Here is a 19,869-nt window from a genome sequence, read left to right on the forward strand (position 1 = left end):
TAGAGGACTGGCCCTATTATATCCTATCTTGTGCTTATGTCTAGTACACATGCCTTTCAATACAGAAAATACAAAGCTATTCTGTGTGATTAATCAATTCCCTTGCAACTCTGGCTGGCCTGGAGAAATACCTTTGAAAAACTACAAACAAAATTGGTAGATTCTTTCTCATCATATCTTTGATGAACTTTTTCAAATAAGTCTCCTTTAGTTTATCCTTTCATGTCAAATGCTTTATCTTCAAAATAGGTCTGTTTCCTTCTTGTTCTCTTCCTTATCATGTTTTACGATAAAGCCTATCATCAGGCCCAAGGATTTCTGCTATTTAAACTCATATCTTAGTACTTCAGAGAGTTTGAATAATTATCTCAATCTTCAGCATTCACATTTTAACCTGAAAAATGTCTGTGAATACAACAATAATGTCATTATGCTATAGGTATATATAAAAAAAAAAAAGATGCTTCAATTACAGAACTCTGGTTTCCGTTGACAATTTAAATTCATAGCAAATTTGGGACTTAAATTGCCTCCAGAAAATAGCAATTGGTTTGTGGTTTTGCCTCTTTAAGAAGACACCAGTTAGAGGGGCAGAACTGAAGATAAAGAATCCTGCTAGAGCAGCCAGGGTAAAGATGTTTTCCAAAGGTTTATGCCTGAAGATAAAGACCGCACATTCAATACATGCAAGCCATTTGTAAGCAACTATCAAGCAGGGGCATCTGGTAGACCAGTCCCCCCAGTCAAGACTGCATAGAAAATGAAAATGTCTCCCCAAATACCAGTGTGCCAGAAGACACAATGAAAAAGAGGCACATCTTGACTATGAAACAATGACATCCAAGGCAAATTCATACTAAGAAGATTAGGTAGGCAGACTTGCATCCAACTAGTTTCAGTCTGAAATAAGACAATGTGGAAAAGATCTCATTTTCAAATCTCCATCACGATTTCATCCAAGTACCAAGATCACCTCTGGAGGAATACAAAGGAAGCATATTGTTTTCTTCTTTTAACCAAATAGTTTCACTCTAAAATCAGTAAAGAGAAATTTGGCAAGCATTTTTGACTCTTAACATCATTAATTCATACAATAAATACACACAGAGCCCTACAATGTGGAAGGAATCATCCAGAATTATTGTTTAGTAATCCACTGGATCTACATTACAAAACTTAATTATATTCTGGTTAAATGTTTAGAGGCAAAAAAGAGATCAGACTTTTTTTTTTAAACAGCTCTGGCTTAAAATTCTCTATTACAACTGACGGATTACAACCTCTAGAAACCCGAAAGAGTTGTTAAAATAGAATCTTAATGCAAAGTAACTTACAACTGCTGGCTAGAAGAGGTTAGGAATTAGGCAAGGAAAACGGGTCAAGTGGAGTGAGAATGCTAACACAGGGGAGTTATGCTAGAAACAGTCAGAGCAGTGCGCTTCTGTAACCCCCTCCCAATTGCTGAGGCCAAGCACACAGTGTCAAGAAAGGCTGTTTATCCTCATAGGAAAAAAAAAAAGTTGCAGAGTAGACAAAGAAAGAAGAGAATGAAACTGGAAGTCTTCCAATGGCAAATTATTAATGCCTTCTCTTTGAGAAATTGCAAGCAGGCTGAAAAAGGTCTAACCTGAAGAGAAGGATCAAAGACTGAAATAAAAGCTTTGATGCCTAAGTTGCTCTGCAGTCCCAAAGCACTGTGGAGCCATGAATGCAGCTGGGAAGGTTGTTAACTCCAAGGAAATTTTGAAATGAATTGGTTATTTAATCCCTGGGAGGACACAGGAATGGGATTATGTAATGACTAGGTGCCCATGAAATTTAGTGATGGCATTTAATTTGAAGCTAAAATATTTCTTTCAAGAATTCTTACATCTTTAAAAACCTAAGTTGATTGCTTGATATGAATGTATGTCTTATTTGAATAAAAATTCATTTCTCAAAAGGTAACATTACTGATTGGATCACGTGGGGTAATGTAAAACTAAGCTATCTATCTCTTGGCAAAGCCCAGCAGGACATATCAAGCAGCCACAACCCTGCAGCACTATTCATCCAGAGACAAGGACCCAAAATGCTGACGTAATAACTCAAAGAAAGATAAACTGCCTTTTAAGCCCAGATTTACAGCCTCAAATTCAAACACAAAACAATTAGTGGCAAGTGAAATGGTTACATGGCATTCCGATTAATCCATAAATTTATTCACTCAGCACACACATTTAAATCTCAATTGTGTCAGGCTTTTTTTTTTTTTTGCTGGGGACCAGATACAAAAATGCTAGGATTCAGTCCTGGCCTCAAAAATCACCATCTAGAGATCGTGGAACCTGAGACTTTGAAGTGGTCTTAAAGATCTTTTTTTTTTTTCCCTACTATTCATCTTAATTTTTTCCATCTCCTTTATGCCAATCCCACCACATGGTCATTCATAATCTGGCGGTATATCTCCAATGAGAAAAAAATTATCACTTCCCTGGGAAGAAAGTTTTTCCCTTTTTGCTTCAAAAAGTGTAGATAAAGTAAGGCTCAGCGTCTTACCAAAAAACAAATAAATAAGAAAACTATAGAAGTAGCCACTCTAATTAAGCCTCTGAAATTGGCTTTCATGCATTTTTCTTTTTTGCTTAGCACAAATGTTCCTGTAACTTGATAAGTAGCACACACACACACTCTCATTGTTAATGATCAGATATCAAAAGACTGTCTTTAATGTTACAGGTTGTTACTGAGTCTCACCTATTGATCCCTACCTGATTCCCACAGGTGACATTTTACAACAGAGATAAGTTGAAGCCAAAAGGACCAGGATGCAGTTTAAAGCAGCAAAGAAATCTTCTAGAGGCCTGTTTTATGCCTGCACTGATTACGTCTTCCAGGACTCAACAGGGCCAGGTGAGGGTACACTGTACAGGCAGTCCCCAGGTTACAAACAGATCAGTTCCTAAGTGTGTCTTTAAGTTCAATTTGTAGGTAAGTCGAAACAGGTGCATACGGTTCTTATTTTTTTAGTTTTAGTGCTAGAGAAGGAGGCTTGGTGGTGCTATGGTTAAAGGGCTCGGTTGCTAACCAGAATGTCAGCTGTTGGAACCCACCAGCCGCTCCATGGGAGAGAGACATGGCAGTCTGCTTCCGTAAAGATTTACAGCCTTGGAAACCCTATGGGGCAGTTCTGCTCTGTCCTATAGGGTCTCCATGAGTCTGAATCCACTGCATGGCAGTGGGTTTGGTTTTTTCATAGGAATTTGTTCAATCATTTCTAAGTTAGGTCAAATTTACATACCGTTGAAGGGCAAGTATGAGTTGTCCATAAGTCGGACATTTTTTACCCTGGGACTTACTGTATTTCCACACAACAAGGTAGGAAAGTAGAACAATACCTTTTTAAACAAAAGGGGGACATTTTGAGTATAATAAATAGGCAATAAAATGCTTATTTCTAGCTTACAAAAACAAGTTGCTGTCAAGTAGATCCCATGTGTGTCACAGTAGAACCGTGCTCCATAGGGTTTTCAATGGCTGATTTTTCTGAAATAAATCACCAGGCCTTTCTTCCAACGTGCCCCTGGGTGGACTTGAACCTCCAACCTTCTGGTCAGCAGCCAAGTGCATTAACCATTTGCATCACCCGAGGACTCTGCACTAGCTTATAACAAACAAAACATTGCTTAAAGCTTCAAAAGGCACTCAACCACTTAAGCTTATGAAAACTTCTTAACCATTTGGAATATTTCTCATTTGTGATTAAAAGAGCTAGTTTAGTGATTGGCATGATGATTTGTTGAATTAATGAATAAATGAATGCACAAAGAAATAAATGAATGAGTATATAGTATCTCAAGAAGAGTAACAGAGAGATACTTTGTTCAAGTATCATATCAGTGGCTAGAAAGTCCTTTCCAACTTTATTCTGTATAACTTATTAACGGCTTCTCCGTTCTTTTTCAGTACATACATGACTTTGAATCATGAAAAACATCATATTATCATTCTCTGTTTATAAAACTATTAGATTTACTCAGCTTTAATTTCCTTGTTCCCTAACTTCACTTGTCAATTGGCTATGAAAAAGCATTCTTCACCCTATAGTATTTTCCCTAATGTATTTATAAAACTTTAATCGCAGCTTGTCATGAAAAAAAAAACACTTAAGAGACTCATAGAAAATACATTTTTGTCTTCTTTAATTGTGTCATAGGCATAAGCTGGAATTACCTGAATAAGGGAAAAAAAAAACAAAAACTTTGAATCAACATTTTTCAAGATATGCCCAATATATCAACTTTTATATTTCTTCTGGAAACCCTGCTGGTGTAGTGGTTAAGAGCTACAGCTGCTAACCAAAAGGTCAGCAGTTCAAATCCACCAGACGCTCCTTGGAAACTCTATGGGGCAGTTCTACTCTGTCCTATAGGGTCACTATGAGTCGGTATTAGCAAATTTGTCTTATACTTCTATTTCCTCCTGTATAACTTCTCTGTTTGATTTGCTTCCTTCCCATTTTAGTATCTACCCTGCTCACTCCTTTTCTTGTATTTGTTTGTAACATAGCTTCTTTAAATCCCAACAGCATTTACCCATAATTCTTTAAGTGAACAATGAAATTACTATCCCGCTTACCTGATGTTCTGATTTTCACTAACTTACTGCCAACTATACCATTTATGTAGTCCATAAAACCAAAAACCAAACCCACTGCTTTTAAGTTGATTCTGACTCACAGCGACCCCATAAATGCCTATATAACTGTAGTATATAGGTATTTGAGCCTTTCATTGTGTTTTGTGTTGTTGTTGTTTTTCAGTAAGTGAAAATTACCACAGCTAAGCCCTGGTAGCACAGTGGTTAAGAGCTTAGTTGCTAACCAAGAGGTAGGCAGCTACTCTTCAGAAGCTAGTGGGTTAATGCCTTATATTCCGCATTTGTGAGTAACACAAGGGCAGCAACAATGTTCTTTCTCTAGTCTATGCACAGAGAATGTTTAAGGTGCTTTGCCCACATTAGGCTCAAATGAAGAACAATATTTCTCTACCGAACTCCAGTTAGACAGAGAAGGAACCACATCAACTTGTATACATGCTGGAGGAAAAAAAATTAGTTCTAGTTTTCTCTTCAGGTATTCCTGGCACGCTCTTCAGCCAGCTGTAATATATTCCTGCTTAATTCACAGATTTATTTTGACCCCTCTCCAAGGTTAGATGTAATATAAGCATCTCAACATTGCAGCAATTTCAGTATCCTGGAGAAGATTATTTGTGATAAACGAAAGCTAAGCAGGGGTCACTAGAACTTGCAACAGAACAAAACACATCATCTCTTCTGTCAAAAATTTTTTTTAAAAACAGCCTTTATTTGTTACATAACTACATCTCCAATTGCTAAATATTCTTTATCATGTAGCTTTTAAAACTATTTTTAAGCCATTACAATGACTTCAACAAATGTTCACTCAAAATCCAGGCAGGTTTTTAAAACTTTAGGTCTCATGTACTTTAATTCTTCTACTCCCCCACATCCCCAGGCCCCCACCATTGTTCAGAACTAACGGATTATAAAAATGTTATTTTTGCATTTGCCTTCTGTAGTTTGTCACCTGGTTCAATAACGGGTGGGCTAAGCCATTACTTCAACCCACCTAGGCAGTCCAGATGCTATTGGTCTTCAGCCACAATGAGGAAAGTCCTCCTGTAGTACCATCCTGCACAACTGACCAGCCACTGAGTGCTACTTAATTTTCTCTGTACTCTCCCTCACACAAGCAAGTACTTTTATTCTTGAAGGAGAAGAAAAGGGAAAGACAGCCCCTTCATTTGTTCTTAAACCTTTCATGTGGGGCACTTATCTCAATGGCAAAAATACGTATTATGGTTGTAATTATCCCCTCTAGGAATGTGAAGGTCAAGGGAAATTTATATAGTGAAATAGAGAAGAAGAAAGAAAGTTTATAGGGGAATATGTGTGAAGGCAAAGGAAGAGAAGGGATGGGTGTGATCTGCTGTAAGATGTCTGGTCAGAAACCCAGACCTTTACGATGTATGTCTGGAGCAAATACAGCAGGAACTCTTTGGTCCACTGGCATTAATGAAGTAACGGGTTGTCGTTAACCTCTGAGCTTGCCTCGGAGCCAGTTCTGCGCCTCAGGATAGAAGCAGCATGAACAGTAGCCTTCATGGCACATTTAGAAATCAAGCCCACCCCGATTCATGCACAATGAGATCAGAACATTGTGATCCATGGGGTTTTCGGTGGCCAGTTTTTTAAAAGTAGATTGCCAGGCCTTTCTTCCTAGGCTGTCTCAGTCTGGAAACTCCACTGAAATCTGCTCAGCATCACAACAACACACAAGCATCCACTGATAGATGGGTGGTGCCTGCACCTGAAATCCACTGGCCAGGAATGGAACCCTGGTCTCCCACATAAAAGATGAGAATTCTACTACTGAACCACCACTGCCGTCTGTGTTGCCAGAGCCCCTGTTAAATTGTAAATACATTAAGCCAGTAATGCCTATGAATACTTTCAAGTTGTTCATTGGGAGAAACAATGGAACTAAATTGTGATGGGTGAAGGGGAGGAAAGAGAGAACTGCATGAAGTCCCAGATGGAGAAGGAGGAAGAAGGCTCTCCCCAGCCCCCTCTGCCTCCTCCACCACAGCTCACACAGTGTGGAGAAAGATCTGAGTTGAAGTCTTGGCTCCACTACTTATAAGCTACGACTTGAGCAAAAATAAATTAAGCTTTCTGGGACTCTGTCACCTCAATTCTAATTTGGGAATAATATGAACACCCTCACAGAGTGGGTGTTAGGCTTAAATGAAGCAACATATGGGAAAGCACCTTGTTAAATGTGTGTGTGTGTGTGTGTGTTTTAAACTACTATATATATATGCTATTATTAGTTGAGCAGATTAGAAAAATAGGTTTAGAATTTTTTATTTCTATTAAATTTTGAGAAACTGAAATATATATGTGTGTACATGTATATGTATATAATAATATATTCATTCCTCAGAGCAGCACTTCATAACGTGGGCACTACAAAATAAAAGAACTTCAAGACACTTCCATAAAAAGGGCTATATAGTCACATAGGTTTGGAACACAGGTAGTCCCCAAGTCATGATGTACTTTACCACCATCAGTTTTCGGAGTTTTTTTTTTTTTTTAATACACCTTACTGTTAGTGATATGTACTACATACAGTGTTACAGTACATAATTTGCTGATGTTACCATTCTTAGCTGTTCAATCTCAGATGTTCAGTTTTACGATTTATTATTCTAAACACTGCCACAGAGATCTAGTTTTCTAAACTAAATCAAGGGTTTCAGCTGCTTGAAAACATGGACCCAAACGCTGATCGCTTTGCTAAAGCTGACAGGCAGATTCAGGAAGCAGTGAGATGTTACTGCAAAATACATGAAGAAAAAAAAGAAGAGGATGATACAGACAACTCACACTAATTTTCTGGCTAGACACGCCATCCCCATTCCCGGGGTAACCCAGATGATACAGAACCTTCCACAAGTAGAGTTCTTACCACAACTGACAAAACGTCAGCATCATCCAAAACTTCATCTTCAGAGTAAATTTCTATGATTTGTATATTTTTTACGTATGTGGGTACTAAAATATATCTGTAAGTTTATATGTAATGTTTCTAACCCCCAAAGACAAAGATCAGATTTATAAAGATACTGATAGTAAAAGACAATAATAATGAACACTTTAAAAAAAAAATGAAGTATTTGACTTACGTCAGAACCAACTTACGACAGGGTAGTCAGAACAGAACCTTGTTGTAAGTCAGGGACTACCTTACACAGGAATCTATATATCCTTCTGAGGGAGTCTTAATACACATTAGCAACTAAAGGATCTGGAAAGTCCTATAAGAATGAACACGATTTAATGTTACTTATACCATTGGCCTAAACGGTATGCCAGCCACTTTTTTATGCCTCTGGACCTCAGAGGTAAGGCGTTATTCTGTTTCTAACACATTTAGCATCAAGGTTGGTTCCTTTTGAAATGTGTGAAGCGAAGCAGACCAGAGCTGAAGCCTCGCTGTTGTGTAGGTTGAACATTCTATTAGGTGAGGCTTTCTGGATGTGTTAGTTTTGTAAGCTTTTGCCTGTTTTCCTTTATTTCTGTGAGATAAGGCTTGCAAGCACAGTTATGGCTTTCCTGTATGATAGGGAACTTTGATGTGTTTGATTTGGTTTCAAACACATTTGGAAAACCAGAAGTTCTCCGTGTAACCTAATGGAAAGGCACCAGCAATAAATTATCTACCTAGTTCTCAGTGGCATACAGTCATGGCATAGATTGGTGGCGCCAAAGCACCACTCACCTCACTGGTGAATTTTATTGCCAGATCATGTTTCTCAAAACCCATATTACCAACCAAAAATTTAAACACACTCAATTAGTAAACATGCATTCCTATCCTGAAAACACATGCCATCCCCCCCCAAAAAAAATTAAGGAGAAAAAATGCAGTAACAAAAACACAGTGTTTCCCAAATTCATTGTCACACAGAAACTTCATTGCATATAATACTTCTTAAAATCTAATGGAACTACTGATGCAGAGGAAAAAAATTTGAGAAATACAGTTCATTACAGTAGATTACTCATGTTTTAAAAATGTAATAATAATGCATCCAGCTTTTTACTATGTCTGAGCTGTAAGAATTGGGTTACCCAGCACAGATGCATCTGTTGAGAACAAGGTCCTAACTTGAGCAACTAAATTATACCGTCAGTGTCATCAAGCCTTGATTATGTACTCGATTATGGCTATTCTCCTCCCTTTATCTAACCTAAGAGGCTTTCGGCTTTGTCTTCTCTGGTCTTCTATTTTGCTTCTTCCAGGGAAGGCGCCTTAAATCATCTTCAATATAGCCTATGCCCAGGTTAACTGGGTCCCTAGGACCCTCCTTCTGGGGAATACACTGAGGTGGCAGGCCCATCAGGTGCTTCTTCCTGTCTCCCATCTCTAGACAATAAAATCCACCATCTTAATATCTTCATTGACATTACATGTCCAAGGAGGTGAGACCCAAAGTATTTAGCATCTCAACAATGTGTGGCACGACATTAATATCTAATCTTATTTGCCACCACTCTTCAGGTCCCACTCTCCCCATGAAATGGTTCCCTATGTCCCTTTGTTTGAATGTATTTCTGGGAACACCATTCATCACATTATAATTATTTGTTCTGTTTTCTTAACCAGAATGTAGTCTTTCAATGGAAGAGCTATGCAGTTCTTACGTAGGTCTTAAGCAGTCACTCGATAAGTGTACTTGTAATGAGTAAAACTTTAAATGAAGAAAATAATTTAGCTCATACTTTTTACAGAAAGAATGTTCTCTAAGCATAGTCACAAGGTGTAAACGCTAAAAATAAAGCGTAAGTCCCCTATGTCCCTTTCATGGAATAAATATAAACTATACATTTTATGGTGGCACAGTGGTTAAGAGCTTGGCTGGCAACCAAAAGGCCAGCAGTTGGAATCCACCAGCTGCTTCTTGGAAACCCTCTGGGGCAGTCCTACTCTGTCCTATAGGGCCACTATGAGTCGGAATCAACTCGACGGCAACAGGTGTGATTTTTTTCATTTGATACACTTTATGAACAAAAAAGTTCTTACATTTTAGACCAACAACTTAGCCTGGCAGTTGAGAGGAGTCATAGTGCTGGCTCCACACCCTGGCTAGGTCATTTACTGTTTGTATGATCTCCTGCAAGTTACTTCACTTCTCTTTATTTCAGGTGTGTCACCTGTAAAGCCAGTTACCAGTTGCTGTTGAGTCTATTCCAACTCAATTAGATCCCACAGGGTTTTCAATGGCTGATATTTTGGAAGTAGACTGCCAGACCTTTCTTTCGAGGTACCCCTGGGTGGACTCCAACCTCCAACTTTTTGGTTAGCAGTAGAGCACTTTAACCATTTGCTCTACCCAGGGATTGTCATCTGGAAAAGGGGAGTATTACAAGGTTGTTGTATTAAATGAGCTAACATGAGTAAAGCACTTAGGACAGCGCCTGGCCTGTAGGAAGCGCATTAGGTGATTAGCTATTGCTGTTACTATCCTCCACCTTCAACAGCTTCTAGTTCCTCACTAATTACACTCTGTAGAATCTAACCTGGGAGAGAGGTCATCTTCCTCTCATGTCATATTGGCAACACTGGGTGATTTTCTGCAGTCTTTTTTAAACTGCTTCTTATGCTTGCTACTATTGGCCATGCAACAGCATAGCTGAAAGGGTATATTAGTAAAAATGTTTCAAAAGCTTCTATTTTGAAATCAATGTCAGTGTAGTAGATCTCCTGCATGGACTCAAAATAGCAGGACGCTCTGTTCCTAGGCCCACAGGAGGATGTCAGATAGTTACTGCTTTACTCTGCTCGGAAACAGCCCCTCCAGCCCTGTGCTGTACCTGCCTATTTCTACCGTCATATCCTTCCGCCGAGTCTCACAGAGCAGAATGCAGCTGCCTCGATGTGGACTTACTAGAACCCTGCTGAGGGCTTAAGGCTCTGATGCATCTTTATGTGAAGAACAAAATCACACTGAATTTTACACTGTCAGCTCCTGCTAAGGACGCACATAAATTTATCTCCACCGTATAACCTGCATTTCATTTCATACCATTTCCTACTAATGCTCATTTAGGATAGCAGATTAATAAGCGTGTCCAATTAATGATTTTGCATTTTTTCCAAATTAAATCTCCTTCCCACACTACTTTTATAATTCGATTAAAATAAGTCATCAAGTTTTCCTAGCATGATTTGCTCTTTATAAACCCCCTGCCACTTTTTCCCCATTTTCATTGTTTCAGTACACCAACTGCCAAAATGAGGCTGTGGATAAAGAGAAAATGTTTTGTAAACTCCCCACACACAGAATGCTCTTGGGGACATGCCATTTTAAGAAAATCCTTTTACCTGACCTAGTATCCACACAGAACAGATATATCACACAAGGAGCCCACTAAACTGGTGGGCTCAAAGTCAAACCTGGGACTGAAAACCCAAGGTTTGCTCATATTTCTCACAGGATGGGAAGCAAAGCAGCAGCAGCGTGATTTCCCCGCTCATTTTATGCTTTTTCCCTAAAAAGTCTCTGAGAATTATAGTCAACGACAAGAAGTAACACTTGGATAATGCTTTCTAGCTTAAAAATGATGTGCATTTCCTCATACAGTGCTCACAAATAATAACCTCACAGACAGATAATATTGCCAAGTGTTATTACATAGGTAATATATATTCTATTGTTATACAGGTACCATGGTTTGAAGATTAAGCTTGCAGGATCTGAACCCAGCATACATGGATATGGATCCCAGTTCCCTGCTTCCTAGCAGATTGACCTTGAGCAAGTTCAAATGCCTCAGCCAGGTGCATAATGGGGTGAGTAAGGGTACCTAACTCACAGATTTGTTGTAAGGATTAATAATTCAATACATGTAAATTGTTTAGAAAAGTGCCTGCTGTACGATAGGTGTTCAGGAAATTATAGCTATGATTGTTATTTGACGAATGATGACATTGAGGCTCAGGGAACTGAAATGATTTCTCCAACATAATATAGGTGGTCAGTGGTGAGACCCAACCTCAATGCCAGAACTCCTGGGGGCTTTCCATGTTACCAGACACATCCCAGCAACATCCTATTTTTAATGCACATAAACATCATACTTTAGAGACTTCTGGGACTCTGTCATAGACATAGAAGTAGAGCACCAATGAGTACCGTTGTGTGCTTAAGATACTCCAACTGCTGGACAGTTGCTCAAAGAACTGGACTTAGGGAAGTCAAAGTCCTTATAAGATCCCATCACATAGCCATCTCTGCATAAAATTTTAGAATGGCTGGTTTGGCTAGACCAAAGATGGCTAAGGAACTGCCGCACTGGACCTAACTAAAGCCATTTTTTGACTGATTCTATGTACCCCAGTGGTTAAGAGCTACCTACAACCGCTAACCAAAAGGTCAGCAGTTCAAATCCACCAACTGCTCCTTGGAAACCCTATGGGACAGTTCTATGCTGTCCTATAAGGCCACTATGAGTCAGAATCAACTTGATGGCAATGGGTTTGGTTTGGTTTGTTTGTTTGTTTTATGTGCCTTGGTGGTACAACACTTAGGCACTCAGCTGCTAACCAAAAGGCAGGTAGTTCAAATACACTCAGTGGCTCTGTGGGAGAAAACATGGTGATCTGCTTCCATAAAGATTATAGCCTAGAAAACCCTATGGGACTGTTCTACTCTGTCACATAGGGGACCCTATGAGTCAAAATAGACTTGACAGCACCAAATGACAACATGTGCATCTCACTGCAGCCAAAAGAACCATCTGTATTATTATTCTTCTTCTTAAAACTTGTGCTATTTCATGTCTCAAGCATTATACTATTCCCTCTTTCCCACTGCATATTATTATTCTCTTTATCTTTAATAACTAGTTGTATTTTTAAATCTTCTGAGAAACTTGCCTTGGCCTCCTAGCATGACACTGATTGGACCCACTCCTGTTTTCCAATAGGACAAATTATCCTCCCCCATAGCTCTTGTGAGCTACATTGTAATCACTGGTTTCCCGGTATCTATTTCCAACCACAGTGAGAATATCATATTTAGTTTCATATCAGCAATGCCTAGCATAAAGCCTGGCATAAAATATTTACTGACTGACTGAGAGTCTGAATGAATGAATTTATGAATAAAAGAGACGGGAAGACCTCAGAGTCTTAGCATTCAACCATTAGGCACATTATCATTTAACTTCTCATCAGAGAAAGGCAAAATGGAATAAACGATGACGAGAAAAGGTGTGACTTTGCATGTGATATTAATCAGTTAATGAAGCTCCCATAGAATGTTAAAAAAAAAAGAGAGAGAGAAAATTTCACCACCAGCTATCTAGCCTGATTTGCATGTGTTCAAATTTTCAAAGCATTCCTTTCGATTTCTTTAATCAATAGTTATTTTAGAAAGCTCTTCATTACTTCTTAATTGTCCAAATTCATTTTTCCTTATTAAAGGCAGGTTTTTTCAAATGAGTTAAGTAGATCAACAATTTTCAAATCATTATTTTGACTTCAAGCATTTCTTCAGTTATTGGAATGCCCCTTCTCTCTCTAGGACTAGAGTTTTTTCTCCATCTTTAAAAGCCCATCTGGCTCAATTTCTAGTCTTCTCTTAGCCACACATTTTAAATACAGTCAGCTTTACCCAAAACAGCAGTCTATGTTTACCATAACTGTCATCTACCATATCCTGATTTTGGGTGAAGACGCAAGTGATTCCCTAACATTTCCAAAACTAAGTAAATTATTAGGATTCATCCAGATTTTAATCCAACCCAACCAAATAAACCGGTAAAGCCATTACAATGGCCCACAAAACATTTCACAAGTCATTTAAATGAATATATCAAAATGGAAAATACACACACTCACTGACTCTACAATCCCATTACTAGAAATCACTCCCACAGAAATTAAACCACAGTATGTCAGAAGATATGCAAAATAAAGTTTATTGTAGCATAGATTGTTGTGACAAAAACTGGAAACAAAGTGAATGCCCGTCAATAAAAGAGTGTTTGGAAATCTCCGGTATACCCATATCGTGGAATATTATACCACCATTTGTATATGATTACATTAACTCAGATGAAAGCACAGAAGGTATTCATCAGGTTGTTACTGGGGAGAGGAGAGGCAGGTGGAGGGAAAGAGGTGAACCGAAAAGGGAGGGTAAGAAAAAAAAAGTGGGGCATTTATGACCAAACATTTTATAGGATGTGATCTCATCTATGTAAAATTGCAGAATTATGCATGAATATAAATAAATATACATAAAAACATGCCCACCTTGATTATCTGAGGATAATGAGACTGTAAACTTTTACTTCCTTACATTGCATAAACTGTTTTATTTATTATTTGAATTTTGATAGTTTGAATTATTGGCTTTATATCATGTGAATTATTATTTTATATAATTTGGGAAACAACATTAAAGTTATTTTCATTGTGATATATATATACATATATATCACAATGAAAATACATATGTATACAGACAATGTGTACACACATACTACATGTATGTGTGTGTCTCTCTATATATAGACACACACACACGGAGAGAGGAAGACAGAGACAGAGAGAGTAGTATAGATAAAACCAAAAGTTTGGTGGTTCCAATCCACCCAGAGGCACCTCAGAAGAAAGTCCTGGCTATCTACTTCTGAAAGATCACAACCACTGAAAACCCTACAGAGTACAGCTCAACTCCAAAACACCCGAGGTCGCCACGAGACAACAACTGGTTTGGTCCGGGTTTACAGGCAGCATCAGCAGTCCACAACCTACTCGCTTGATTGAACACAGTCCTGCCAATATATTCTTAAAAAAAAAGTCTCTGCTGATTTTAATTTTAAATCCACTTTCAAAACTAAATGTCATTCCTTCTTAATTGAGTTCTCCACTTCTTGCCCCAGATGTTTGGTTTCCAGGGAAGTATTCGGAATTCCTCTATAAATCCCCCTTAAATTTACATACTTTGTGATATCTTATTTTTCTAGATGAAGTGCAATACTATGAAGGAACTCCTATTTCAGGCTATATATTCCTCAAGTTCATCAATTTCTTTTTATACTCAGTAAGAGTTCTACAGTGAGAGAAGAAACGTTTTCAAAATCCGAAGGTAAACACATGGACGATGATACTGAAAAATGTAATGCAGGCTCTTGAAAGTATTTCGTAAAATTGGTCTTCTCCCATGGCTTCTGGGGCTTATTTGTATACAAATAAGCTTGTGCAAAAGACACACTGATTCAGCCCATGTTTAAATAATCCAGTATTTCACCAACCAAAAATCGAAAAGTAAGATGTCTAGCTACCTCAATTTTAGAGAGCATTTTAACTACTTTGGTGTATAAAAGTTGTTATGAACTTAGAATAATCACAGTACCCAAGGACTGATGTAAAGGATAAAGAATAAATGAATTTCATGTATAATTTCTAGGCCATTATCCTCACCATATGTCTCTTTAATTATCTTTTCCCTCAGAGACTTGATATTTTACAAGATTTGTTCTACCAAAACAAATAAATTTAAAAAGTAATATATATATTTTTTAATTCTGACTAAATGTCCTGTATAACTGCCCATCACAGCTACTGATCAAGGCCAGGAAGCCAGTGTTACACATGTGGTTGAAATAACCTAGTTAGAGGCAAAGAATTTGGTATCATAAATCAATGTACCTTCTTGTTACAATGTAGCTTCTTAAAATAATGAAAACAGTTGAAGATACACCTTAGAGCTCAAAGCATCCAATGACCTCTTTCAGAATCACTGTTCAATAGTCAAAGAATAAATCATGGTTAAAAATCAGCTGTATTTTAATTCGAAAATGTTAAAAAGCAAACAACCCAGAAAAAAGTACCAGGATTAATTCACAACAAGAGTAGCTCTGCAGTGACCCATGAAAAACGTGTACCTTAACCTTCTGCCAAGGGCAGAGGAGACAAACGGCCATGAGTGATGAGCTCTCAGCAACCTTCCAATTTCACTTACCAATATTCAGTAATGGATAAGAGAAAGCAAACATTATCAGCAGATGATAATGAATGCAATATTTTGGCCCACTTTTCACACCTAGTTCTTTCGCTTCTACAAGATAGCTTTTGCTTTGTTTTTCCTGCTCTGAGAAGATAAATGTAGATGCAGTCACATTCTCTGGAGACCAGGAATCAAAAGATCAAGTTAAAACAAATCCTTTTGAAAGCGCCCCATCTCACGGCAGATGCAGTCAGGGATAAATTATTGGCCATCCTGAAAATTCCCTGCACAAGAAACATCTTAAATGCCCATGTCCAGAGCTCCCACCTAGAAAACTAGGTTACCAACGCTGCAAGTTTGAGGATCATGCAAGTTTTGTTTTAAAATAAAGGGTAGGGAAGGAGTAAATATCACATCACATTGAATTCCTATTAATCCCCACTTAGTTCATTTACAAACCACAGAGATCTCAGGGAAGAATACTGTACCAGCAATTTCAAACCACAGCTCTGTTACAGATTTCACATCCGAGGTCAGAATGAGGTTTTCTTATTAAAGCTGCCATTTCCTTTACAAAATAGACTATTTTGTACTTATTGCTACCCTTTGAACACTTACAGTGAATAATTAAAACTAAACTGCAAAGCATATTTTGTGATGCTGATTACACTATAGGTTGTAGGTTTTTGCTTAGTGGCTCATTTTAAATGCTCAGCAATCCCCAGAGGGATCGCCTTGCCATTAGTCTGAATCGGGAAAATTGGCTGGCCCCTAAAAGCAAAGCAGACAGCTCCAAATCACAGTAAAATGGTCTTGTTGGCGACTCACCATACTTACAGCAGGGTCCGTGAAATCCCTCTGAACACGAGCACCACTGGGCTTCACGATCTGAGCACCTCCCTCTATTGAAACGGGTCCCCACTGCAGAGATAGCTAAAAGGAGGATGGAAGAGGAAGGTAGGAGAGCAGAGTTAAGGGAAAAAAAGAAAATCATTGATGTAAGCACCACATTACTAATACAACGTGATCTAGAAATTTCCACCAGCTCCCCCATAGCAAGGTTAAACTCTTTTTATTACAAGACCTTACTGTGTGAAACCTTGGAGAGCTCTGTGTGTGGTAGCTTCAGTATCGCCTGGTAGCTTGTAGCAATGAAGAATCTGAGGCTCCACCCCAGGCCTACAGAATCAGAATCCACATTTTAACAAGATCCCAGGCGATTCGTAGTCCCATTCAAGTCTGAGAAGCACTGGTCTAAAGAAGCTTGTATAGCCAAAGCCGTCTAAAAATCAAACAGGAAATATTAATACTCACCAGAGGCAAAGGGCTGTGATAGGTATTAGGCATCAATACAAAAAGATGGTTTCACAACCAGTAATTTCCAGGGGTGTATACTCAAGTTGATGGCATCGTGGGCAGATGTTTTCACTGAGCTTAAACCAGCCAGCTGCAATGGCTGAGCACCGCATGCAAACACACAGCGACCCTTGGTGCACCACTCAACACTAAACCCACTTAACATGGGAAGCCTGTGGCAGGCTCGCTAAGATATTTCAAGAGCAGAAAACACAGTGGGAAAGGAAGCAGAATGCCGACAAACTCCCTAAGGTACAGGATAGCAGGAGAGATGAATTGTTGTGCTACGGTGTTGCATTGATTACAACGCGCTGAAGCATTTTAAGTGACTTGGCAATAATGATAAACACATAATATAGGTAGACGAGTTGCTAAAGGGAACCATTTCTCCTGGCATGAATGCACTACATAATGTCACTAGTTCTGCTGCTTGAGTGCTGTCAAACATATTCCAAAGGCTCTGAAATACCCTCACAGGAGGTTTGCAAAAGGACTGCATACCTCATCTTAAAAAGTAAACTGCCTCCAGAGTTCTGCAATTAATCATGACAAGCAGAAGTTGAGAAATCCCATTTAGATTTAGTATGGTGATTTCCCTCCGGACTTTTGAATCAACTGTGGATTACAAATTTCATGATATGGGAAAGGGGCAAACAGAAAAGGGAGATAGAAGGCAAGGTCTAACCTGTCTCGCTTTAAATAAACTGTCTTTTAAATAAAAAGACAGAATATAAAGCAGCACTTCATGAGTCCTGAGTTCTGACCTATCATTAGAAACACTTAACAGAAAGGCTTTTTGTGCATTTTTGCACGTCATGTGTGAATTTTCACTCCAAAGAGATGCTCTGAATCTGTGGTGATTCTAAAGATGCCTAAAACTTGACAGGCATGATATGATTGAAGCCAAAAACAGGGCCAAACCATTACTTCTAGTGACAGAGAGTTAGACAGGAAGAATTATAACTTACAGTGTAGACAGCCTGGCTCACTGTGCCGCCGGCTCCAGCTAGGGCAGCACTTGTAGACTGTCTGCTGCCCCACACTGTACTCCAGTCTGTAGATGGTGTAGTACCGGGTCCTAAAATACACAGGAACCTGGGTCAGGGAGATGTGATGCTAAAATATGTCTCCCCCTTACCCAAGTCCTGCCATATATATACACACTGCACATATATATATGTACACACATATATATGTACATGCATACACACACACACATTTCACAACATATGTACAGTACGTATACAACCAAAATCCAATATTAAAAAAATTTCCATCGAGTAGTTTCCAACTCATAGCAGCACTATAAAACGAAGTGGAACCGTCCCAATTGGGTTCCCAAGGAGCAGCTTCTGGATTCATACTGTCAACCTTTTGGTTACCATCCGTAGCTCTTAACAACTGTGCCACCAGGAATCCAAGTCCAATACAGGTATACCAAAAACCAAAGCAAATCCGTTGCCATCAAGCTGACTGTGAATCATAGCAACCCTACAGGACAGAGTAGATAGAACTACTCCACCAGGTTTCGAAGGCTGTAATCTTTACAGAAGTAGACGGCCATCTCTTTCTCCGGCATAGCAGCTGGTGGGTTGGAACTGCTGGCCTTTTCTTTCAGCTGGCACCCAAGCATTAACCCAATGAAAATTAAGAGGGGCCCCATGTCTTGTGGTATAAAAGAGTCACACACGCTACCAATAATGGAACCCAAAGTTGTGAAAAGAATATGACAGCCTGGAGAGTAATAATGTACATAACGTGCATGCTTTTCAACTAGACATTGAAGGCACCTCATATATTGATCCCACTACAGCACACATTCTCAGCAAGGGGGATACTGCCCACAAGGGGGCAACAATCGGTTCTTGGGAGGGTGAGATGAAAAAAACCTGATTTAATGTAATGGTTTGTGGCCTTCCAAAGGGGCACAGACATAAACGGATGTGAAGTGTATCCATGGTATCAAAATGCCATGGGAGAGGTGGGTAATAACAAAAAAAGAAATGTTCAAAAAGGTTTCCTCGAGTCAATAATGAACAAAAGGTTGAGAAACACTGAACTATTGCTATCCTTACTGACCTCTCACCAGACCGTAATATCAAATATCTCTAAACAAGCTTATTTCCTTTCTGTCAGATCAATGTCATGTTTACTCTTGATCCCAAAAGTACTAACACATTCTCTCTCCTTCACATAGCTCTCTTCACACCCTAGCCCAAATTCCCTTCATTATTCGAGGCCAAGTTCCCCTTCGTCCAACTTCTCTCTCCCCACCATGCCATCGCATATTGCTCCTTCTCCCCCTCAAAAACAGGACTTCTTGTCTGTACCATTTTTTAGGACACGTAATTATTTACCATCTTGAATTACAACGTAATATTTTGTGTCTCTCTCCCCATACGGGATATAAGTAGAAGGTAGGACTCGTGCCAAACATTTTTGAATATTGGCCTCAGCTCCAAACTAATGTCATACACACAGCAGATGCTCTTTAAATATTTGTTGAATACAGGAATATATAAAATCACTAAGCTCTCGAGAATAAAAATATAAGACCTGTTTTACTTATTCATATTTGTTTTCCTAAATCTGACTGTCTATATATATATGATAGCGTGTTTTTTTGGCTTAGTCTAATACCAACAATGATTAAACCTCATGGGGAGAGAACAGAAAACCTAAACGAAAAGTCATTTTCAAAAACAAGTACTCTAATGAATAAATCACACACACTATAAACTAATTTCCAAGCTAATTTCTTTTAAAAGAATGTTTCCTGATACCACATTATGCTATCTAACACAGACTGTGTACCAAGCATTGTGTCACATATTAAAAATGTTTTTTATTCAATTCCAGGAATATCCATGCATGATGTTATTTTTCTAACTTTACAGAGTAAGGTAGAGAAATGTAGAGA

General features: G+C 38.7%; 1 long non-coding RNA gene across 3 annotated transcripts in view; it reads right to left on the bottom strand.

The window, feature by feature from the left end:
• Positions 1 to 19,869, bottom strand: part of LOC126066335 (uncharacterized) — a 292,842-nt gene that overhangs the window by 63,693 nt on the left and 209,280 nt on the right. For 2 of the 3 annotated variants that reach the window (XR_007515061.1, XR_007515063.1), the window contains exons 3-4: positions 17,918 to 18,027; positions 14,162 to 16,526 (exon numbers count right to left, since the gene is read on the bottom strand). This is a non-coding gene — a long non-coding RNA (uncharacterized LOC126066335). Of the gene's footprint in view, positions 1 to 14,161; positions 16,527 to 17,917; positions 18,028 to 19,869 lie in introns of those variants that run through there. The other variant, XR_007515062.1, reaches the window with a different exon arrangement.

Source organism: Elephas maximus, chromosome 23, assembly GCF_024166365.1.
Source record: "Elephas maximus indicus isolate mEleMax1 chromosome 23, mEleMax1 primary haplotype, whole genome shotgun sequence".
NCBI lineage: Eukaryota > Metazoa > Chordata > Mammalia > Proboscidea > Elephantidae > Elephas > Elephas maximus.